The following is a 10,130-nucleotide window of genomic DNA, read 5'->3' on the forward strand; positions in this document are numbered from 1 at the left end:
AAGCATAGTCCTTTGGTGCACGATACCGTAATATCATTGGCCACAAAGTGTAACCCACGACTATATACCTATTCTAGCATACAAAGTAGTTGAGTATGGACTATGCAACACCGGAATTACCATCATCCACGAAGCGTATCTATTTCCAAATGCAGTCCCAGCACGATATCAGAATTACCATCAGCCACAAAGTGTAATCTGTGACTGCATCTAATCTAATGCACATTATCAATGCATGAATGCAAAAATCATACGGCAATCATGGTATCGGAACCATCTCGGCTACACCAGATTCCATCTCACAACATAATAATGTAACATCCATACAGCAATCACAGTACCAGAACCACCTCGGCCACACCGGATTCCATCTCACAACATACATTTCATATCAATTTCAATTCCAACAATAATATACTATGCAATAATATAACATGTTATGGAACATCATAATCATTGAAGCAATTAAATAATCATGTGAAAATCCTAACACATGTGAGCTATTCTAAAATGATTAAACAATCCCAAAACAAAAGTCAACAATCCCTCACCTTAGTTATGTTCTATCAATTTGGTTCCAAGTGTGTCAACCGATTGTTCAACTCAATACGGGCCTCGGGATACGTGTGCATCTTTGTCCTAGGCACAAAGATAACCAAACATTAATACATATCGGGAACATCAAATGAGACCAACAGGGGTTACCCCCAAAGGTTGTGTACTATCAAACCTTGACAGCCTAGGGTGTCTTCTGATTCACCTCACCGGAAACAAGTGAATTCCACTGGATTCATCAGTGGAGAATCCGGTGGCACTGGCAAAGAGCTCACAAGAGCTGCCTACCCACTGGAAACAACCCACCGGATTTAGGCCCAGGTGTTTTTGGTGGCTATTTTGGTGGGCACACTTCTGTGTGCCCACAGATTTGGGGCTTTCTGGCTCGGGCCCGATCGTTGGGATTTGCTCTATGGAGTTTGTAGAGGGTGTTCCTACCTTCATTTTACTCTAAAAAAATTATGATTCCATCGGGCCATTTAGGAGATACTACGATCGAAAGATCGAAACCCTAAATGTTCATTTGGTCACAAGGGTTGCCAGAGCTCACCGGACTTGGTTTGAGCTTGGCAATCACACCGGGGAAGTGAAATGATCATTCCCCGAGCTCCAAGAGGTGCCAGGATCATAGTTCACCTCTTGCCTAACTTAGTTAGGTCAATATATATATATAGAGAGAGAGTGGTAGGAGATGTAGGACCTACCTTCGATAAGATTCTAGCAAGGGTGAGTGTAGTCAGGAGCAAAGGTGAGCCTCCCTCCTCTTTGTCTTCTTCTTCTCCTCCCTTTCCTTCCTTTCTCTCTTCTTCTTTCCTTCCTTTCTCTCTTCTTCTTTCCCTCTCCCACAATTTGGACAATAAGAAGTGAGAAATGAAACTCACTTCTCACTTATATAGTAACTCACTCACTAAGGGCCATTTGGTTAGTCCCTATTCGGTTCAAAGTGAGTTAAACCGGCATTCGGGATGCACCCACCTCCTTAGAGTCATATGGAGTACAATTCAAGAGGAAGGTGTGGGAGAGTACACAAGGTCTTTCAGGGTTGTTCACAATATGGGTGGTGGGGTCCACGGGCATCGGAACCAGTTCAGCAGCCTGTTAGGCCCCTGAATTCACTCCACCGGATCCAGGCCCAGGTTGTTTCTGGTGGTCAAGGCAGTGTTGTGCCTTGACTGCCTGCTATCCTCAAGTGGTTACTGCATGGTGGTTGCCCTAGGCTATGTGCATGGTTCTTTGGAAATTTTGGTATGTGCCGGGATTTAGGTGCGGGGTGTCGGGTTACTTATCGTTTGGGGTCAGAAGGCTTGAATCCCCTCTAGTTGGATTGGCAAGCAATACATGAGCAAGTGGGGTCATCTCTCCCCTTTTACAATGGATTGTCACAAGCCAAAACCTGGTGGTATTTTCCACTTCTGGTCCAAGACCTATCACAACAGTTCAAATTAGATCGGGTTAGGGCACGAGTGTAACAGAATGTGGTGTTGTGGACAATCTTAGAATAGGGTCCTGGGGTAAATAGGCTGACTGGGTGCGGTGAGGTATCTAGTGCCAGCATACCTGTGCCATAATTAGGGCAAGGTGTGACATTGTGGTGGTATCAGAGTAAACTCCAGGAATGATGTCTGATAACCCACAAGATTTTAGGATCATCCAGTGCAATAAGAAGCAAAGAAATAAAAGCTTTAAGATAAAAGCCTATTTGTTGTGAAATCTGGTGTGTATGGTAGAAAAATGATTAGGATATGAATGATCACTTCTGAAATCATCTAAGGAAATATGTGTGCTGAGCATTGGGAATTGATACGCCATGATTTTCAGAAAATTCCCAATATGCCTCCAAAATGTGCTCAACCTTAGCAAGAACCACGACACTGGAAAAGGGGTCGGCCTACTACTAGAGATCACCCTGTGGTGTCTGTGAGTGATGAGATGGAAAGAGAGTCAGTATTGGGAACATAAGAATCGGTTCCTGCTGCTGCTCCTGCAGAGACAGCATCTATGTCACCTCTTGTACCTCCAGCGCTTACAGCATAGGATGTGACCACTCTGGTGACGAATATACTCCAAGGAATACAGCAAGGGCTGCAACAAGCAATGCAACAAAATATGTAGCAGCAACAACAGCAACAACAGCAACAGAATAGAGTTATTGAGGAAATGGCCGCAGCAATGCGTGCTAGGTGAATACCAGTTCCACCTACACCAATGGCTCCACCTCCTCCAGTTCCTACAGTTTCAGTACCTCAAGCTAACCCAGGAATTCTAGTAGTTCCACAGGCTACAGGTGGGCAAGTAACTCAGGCAGTACCAATTATAAGTACATAGGCAGGACAACAAGGCTTAGAGAACCCACTAACAGTACAAGTGTGGACTGATATGAGTAAGTTGATGGAGAAATTTCAAAAATACAGGCCTCCATACTTCAGTGGTGTGAGTTCTAATCCATTAACACCTTCAAAATGGGTGGAAGGAGTTGAAAAGGCATTGGCAGTGTTAGGTTGCAGTGATGAGCATAAGATTATGTGTGCAACCTATCAGCTACAGAATGAAGCTTATGCCAGGTGGAAGGCTACAAAACCCATACTGTTAGCCACGCATCCACATCCCGCCTGGAATTAGTGTTGGAATATCAACAGCAATTCGAGGCTTTGTATTATTTTTCCCCAAAACATATGAAAAATGATGATGCGAAGGCAAGAAAATTTGAGAAGGGATTGATGTCTAGCATTGGAGCTATGTTAGTAGCACATCGGCTCCAGAACTATGCTGATGTGGTTCAGATTGCTAAATCTATTGAAGATAAGCAGAGGGAAGGTTATCAGATTCAAGCAGCAAGAAGATCCAGGACAGGTAATACAAGGAGACCGTTTGGAAGGTTGGAAGAGGAGCTTCTTCTTCTGGTATAGTACCCAGACAGAGACAGGCTAGTCAAGCTTCTACCAGCACAGTCTCAACCCGTAATTTCTACTGTTTAGCCTATTACTATGAGATGTTATGTGTGCCAGCACCCAGGGCACTATGCAAGGTTTTGTCCTCAGAGGAAATAAGGTGAATATAGTGTGGCTTCTTCTTCTTCTGCACCTACCAAGAAGTCATAGGCATCTAGGAAAGTCTTTGCATTAACGGATGAGGAAGCTAAGGTTGCACCTGGAGTAGTGATAGGTACAATGCTTGTTTTTAGTATGCCAGCACATGTATTATTTGATTCCGGTGCATCTCGTTCATTTGTATCTACTAATTTTGCTCCGAGACTGGGTGTGAAACCTAAAAAGTTAGCTTATCAGTTGATGATCAGTACACCTACCAGGTTTTTTGTAGACTTAGAAGATGTGTATTATTCAGATATGTGGGCGAGATATGATAGTCCATTTGATTTTATAGATATGAAGGATTTTGATGTTATACTAGGTATGGATTGGCTATCTGCATACCGAGCTTATGTGCTCTATGCTGAAAAGAAAATATTATTTAAGCCTAGGAATGAAGGTGAGTTTACATTACAGGACATAGAAAGGAAACTAGGAAGATATTGATTTCTACTGTCCAATTACAGAAATTATTGGAGGAAGGATGTGAAGCGTACTTGACATGTGTCCAAGATACTACAAGGAAGATTGCAACATTAGAAGAACTGGAAGTAGTAAAAGAATTTTCAAATGTATTTTCAAGGATTTATGTAGTGTGCCCCTAGATAGGGAGACTGAATTCTGTATTGACTTAATACCTGGGCCAGCACCAGTGTCAAAGGCACCCTACAAGATGGTTACTGCTGAATTGAAGGAGTTAAAGGAATAGTTACAGGATTTGTTAAAGAAGGGTTTTATTAGACCTAGTGTATCACCTTGGGGAGTTCCAGTCTTGTTTGTAAAGAAGAAAGACGGGAGTTTATGGATGTGTATTGATTACGGGAATTGAATAAGTTGAGAATTAAAAATCGGTATCCACTTCCCCGTATTGATAACTTGTTTGATCAATTGCAAGGAGCCAGTACATTCTCCAAGATTGATTTGAGGTCAGGGTATCATCAATTGAAAATTAAGGAAATTGATATCCAGAAAACAGTTTCAAGACAAGATATGGCCATTATGAATTTGTAGTTATGCCATTTGGATTGACCAATACACTAGCAGCTTTTATAGGATTGATGAACAAAGTATTTCATGACATGTTGGATCAATTTATGACTTATGTTTTTAACAACTTTTTCCAATAACAATTCAACACTTGATTTGAAGAGAGTGACAAAAACTCTATTCCTATTGAAACTATTACAACTTATCTCAAATACTTTCAAAAGAAAAACTAACGGGAGAGGAGAGGGATGATTTAACTCTAAAAAACTTTCTTTCTTATTTATAGTCGAGGAAAATGGTTGTACCTAGATTCCTTACCTAGTCATGGAACCAAAATTTCTCATTTTGTGGTGCCATATCTTCTTCTTTTCTTCTTCCCTTCTTTTTGTCATTTTCTTCATCAATTTGCATGCAATACAGTTTCATTGATGCTGAGATGTCAACATCGACACATGAGAGCAAAGGAAGGAAGGAGTCTAAATGAGAGGTGAGTCACTTCTATTATTATTATTATTATTATTTTCTTTTCCTCTCTCTCTCTCTCATGAAAACTACTTTAGAATAGTAATGAATAGTGGTGAATAGTAAATATGAATAGTAGTGAATAGCTCTTATGAATAGTAATGAATAACTATTTTATTAATTAATCTGATTAATTAACAAAATATCAATAATTATTAACTTTTAGTAATTGACTCTCTCTCTCTCTCTCTCTCTCTCTCTCTCTCTTACAAATGACAAACCGAGCCACATAACAATCAAGGAAATCCACCACAAAATGTCTATTGAAAAATATCAACAAATCTCAATTAAAGATAATTTATCAATAGACACATCTTAGATAGGTATAACTAGCACTCCTCCCAAAACCATAGAAACTTTTATTACATTTTAGTCCTTCCACATTATAACATCACATAACGGACTTATGGGTATAGAAAATACACACCTCCAAAATCCCTAGTCCATTGAACAACCAATATAAGAGTCTTAACTGGCGATTGGATATAAAACATTTATAAAATAAATTTTAATATATAATTATATTGTGAAAAATTTACAAAACTGCTACCGGTACTATTACAATTAGAAAATTCTCTTAAGATATTCTCCCATTTGGAAGTTAGATACCTTGTTTAGGATCTCGTCCATCCACAATGAAACACTGTACATTTAGCGCACCGATATGTAGCCAGTGTGGGCATTAACATTTGGTACACCACAGATAGACAATGTGCAATTGTAATGGTAAAGACCTCTCAGGTATAAAAACAAAATAACTATAAGAGTTACTTCTTACTTAAATAACTAGTGGTATTCCATGCAAGTATCTCAAATGATCATGTTCAATAGAAACACCTCATGAATTCTCACACCTATAATCTGCAATCTCGTTGTGAGATTATATAGTGGGACAACCGTAAGAATAGAATGCCCAATTCTATCCCTAGTTGTGAACTATTTAAGGTCATACCCAGGGCAGCCATCACAGATAAAATAATGATGTAAATTAATAAAATAAATCTTTATTAAAATGAATGGATGGACATACATATATATCTAACAATTTGTAACTTGTACATCAAAGCCAATGCTCTATAAATCTTACACCCATGTTCTCAATATGTATATTAAATATAATAGGTTAGATCCTTCTGTAAGGGGATTTTCTTATTTTCTAATGTGCTCTTGTTTTCTTTGCTTAAGCTATGTCTCCCTTGTTATCGCAATATAACTATATAAGGTGTTGCACTGGCTCAAGTGCCACATGAAAATCAGTTAAGAACTTCCTTAACCAAGCACCCTCTTTGGCTACTTGACAACCTGCCAAGTACTCTGCTTCCATTGTGGAGTCTACCATTGATTTATGCTTGACATTCTCCCATATAATTGCTCCTCCACCTATTATAAACAACATGCCAACTTTCTATCATCTTTATCAGTCTGGAAATCAGAATTTGTCTATCCCACAACTGATAAACTATTTGCACCATGTACTAAGAAATTGTCCTTCGTTATTCTAAAGTATTTCATAATGCACTTGATAACAGTCCAATATTCTGGTCCAAGGTTTGAATGGTAACGACTCACCATACCAACAGCATGACAAATGTCTGGTCTAATACACAACATCACATACATCAAGTTTCGATTACCAAAGCATATGGAACCTTCTTCATAGCCTCAACATCCTTTGGGGTCTGAAGACACTGTGACTTAGAGAGAGTGATGCTGTGTCTGAAGGGACCATTTATTTTCTTAGAATCTTGCATTCTAAACCTTTTCAAAATTTTGTCAATATAGTTGGACTATGAAAATCCTAGCATCTTATGCTTGCGATCTCTCACAAGTTTGATGCCCAAGATATAATTTGCATTTCCTAAGTCTTTTATTGAGAAATTAGAGGACAACCAAAACTTAATAGAAGAGAGAATGCCCACGACATTCCCAATCAACAATATGTCATCCACATATAGGACTAGGAAACATACCATACTCCCAGTGATTTTCTCGTATATACACAATACATCCATGTTTTGATTAAACCCAAATGTTTTGATCGTTTGATAAAAGCGGATGCTCTAACTTCTTGACACTTGGTTGAGTCCATAAAGGATCTTAATAGCTTTCACACTTTGTTCTCTTCATCTGGTGAAGTGAACCCTTCTAGCTATTACATATAGATATTTTCTTCAAGATACACATTTAGGATGGCAGTCTGCACATCCATTTTCTAGATCTCATAATCATAGTGTGCTGCTATAGACAAAAAAATCTGAAAAGACATCATCATTGCTACTGGTGAATAAGTTTCATCATAATCCACCTGTAGACACCAAATTTTGTCACCCCTCGGCAATGATGACAATATGAAGGATTACATGTTGGATATTTTAGACTTGGAGAATTTTCAAACTTATAGTAGAAAATGACCATTTTTTTCCTATAACCTTTCAAGGGAAAATGTTTTCAAAAATTAGAATTTGATGTTGTGGATTATTGTTGTTTGTCCCCTCAAGTCGGACATTACACTTTGATGTGAAAACTATGCGAATCGACGCCCGATTCTCTCTTTCATTATATGATCTGGGTCCTTATTTTATGCATATTTTTGTAAAGGTTCCTGGTTGAGACTACGATCGTGTCTCACATCATTGGATAGTGCTCGGATTGATCTTTCTAACGACATATTACACGTCGAATTCCGACAAAAGATTTGAAAGATATGACCCCCGAAAGTTGACTCCAAAGTTCAGTATCAGATTCCATTCCGAGCAACCAAAGAGTGCCACATGGCGCCTAAACCCCTTTGTCCAAAAGCAAGCCTTTTTGGACAATTCTCTCTAGTTTTTTAGTCCCACATCGGAAATAAGAGAGAATTATCCCAAGTCCCAAGGCTATAAGAATAGCCCTTCCTCTCTTCCAAAAAGGGGGGAAAAGAAAATTTGGGAGAAGGAATATGGCCCCATGAAGGTTTTTGCTAATTCTCTCTCTCTAAATAAAGAATCTCTCCAAGTATAAAATTTTGAATGTGTAATCCTTCCTTGAGCCAGGAGACCTAGTTCGGGTTATCTCCCCTTGTTTCTTGATTAAAGCCAGGTTTAAGGTATTTATTTTTTTCTTCTTCTTTTTTCCCAATAGCGATTTAGAATTAGTTTAATTTAATAGATTAGTTTCTAATTCATTAATAATTGATTTATTTAGATTAATTGTGTTTAATTAGTTTCAGTTTGGTTCAATACGGTTTATTAGATGTGAATTGATTTGTTCCGGTCCAATTAAAGGTATTTAGGTTTAATTGATTCTTTTAGATTAATTAGGTTTAATTGGTTTTTTTTATTTAACATGCTTACTTAAGTAGATTTGATTTGGTTTAGTTTTTTTTTTTTAAATTGTTTTTTGTTCTTTTAATCTAGGCCCTTAGATTAGGATCTCAAGCCCTAATCTCTTCCCCCATCTTTTCTTCCTTTCTTTATTCTTTTCCCTATAGCAGAAAATCAGCCTCACCTTTCTCCTCCTTTCTTCTTCTTCTTTTTCTTCTTCTTCTTCCTCTCTTCTTTTCTCTTTTACCATGACCAAACCATTTCCAAGCCCTAGTGGAGCGGGAACTACGCTTCTCTTCACACTCTCTCTCTATCTGAGCTTTCTATATCTATATAGAGATCTACAGGATATTTCCACTCCGGCAATATGATTCAGGCGAAAACTTGAGTTTTCATTTCAAAACATTATTTCCAATCAGACAGTTTTCCTTGGATTTTGATATTCTTTCGTTATTTTTGGTTGTGTTTTACTGGTGTCACATGCTGCATGATCATCAGTGATGGCTTCGGCTTGCGTGAACAACATCGGAGTTTCGCCGAAAACTTTTCTCGACTGTCCTCCGACGTTCCCAGTGTATAGCTGGTTGAGTCCTAGAATTTCTTTTAGTCGTGATTTCCCCGAAGAGGGTCCGAATGCGAAGACGTCCTCAACAGTTGAATAACAGAAGTCTACGGAGAAACAAGATCCCAAAGTTTACGGCAAGGATTTCAGAGATTTTGAGTTTAGGCTTGAAGATCCGGTGACAATGCTTCCGGCGGATGAGCTCTTCTCCGATGGGAAGCTTGTGCCTCTGTAACTTACCACGGTTAGTCATTCTGTTGATTTGACCATGACAACGTCGACTTCGGAGGAGATAAGGTCCCCAGAGGAGATGAAATCATGCCGGAGAGCTGAGGTGTCTGGGAAAGATCCGTACTTATTCTATCCTAAGGCGCCGAGATGTTCGAGTAGATGGAGAGAGCTTCTAGGGTTGAAGAAGCTGCAGAGCAATCACGCTAAGCAGGATTTGAAGAAGTCTGATTCGTCTTTATCTTTAAAGGATACTAACCCCAAGACATTGAAGCATTTCCTCCACAGGAACTCAAAATCTTCTTCAGTGGGGGCAGATTCTTCATTGAGCCTTTCGTTGCTGAGGGATTCTGATTCGGAGTCCGTTTTGATTTCTTCCCGCCTTTCTCTTTCTTCTTCATCTTCTTTTGGCCCTGACCATGAAGATCTCTCGAGGCTTTCCTTTGATTCGAATAAACCGAATCCGAGTCAAACATTTTCTCTGGGCTGAAACCGATTGGGTTTTGCTCATTATTTTTGAATCATATGATAACCATAGGGTTTCACTAATTTTTATTAAATTAGGGTTTTGAATCAAAAAATGGGTCTATGAGCCGTAGTCTAGGATGTAGGTCAATACAGGCGTGGCTGGCCCCCCTCAAACCGGCTCGTAGCATTAGGTGCGTTACTTGGGTTTTCGTTGATAAAAATGAACCCGTTTCGGTCCATTTCTTTTTATCTCAAATAGTGTGTCCCTTTAGAATTAATTGTGTACTTAATTTAGATTCGGATATCTTGCCATATTGATAATCATTAGATTTAGATAGGTTAATCAATATCATGTTTGCCATGCTTCATGTTTATTAACGTGTTTTTGATACTTGATGATTCTTTTTTTTGTTTAAATCA

General features: G+C 38.8%; 1 pseudogene; it reads left to right on the forward strand.

Moving 5' to 3' along the window:
• Positions 1–8,952: 8,952 nt before the first annotated feature.
• Positions 8,953–9,732, forward strand: LOC122065960 (annotated as a pseudogene).
• The last annotated feature ends 398 nt before the right edge of the window (positions 9,733–10,130 follow it).

The sequence above is a fragment of the Macadamia integrifolia genome, unplaced genomic scaffold (assembly GCF_013358625.1).
Source record: "Macadamia integrifolia cultivar HAES 741 unplaced genomic scaffold, SCU_Mint_v3 scaffold2164, whole genome shotgun sequence".
Lineage (NCBI taxonomy): Eukaryota > Viridiplantae > Streptophyta > Magnoliopsida > Proteales > Proteaceae > Macadamia > Macadamia integrifolia.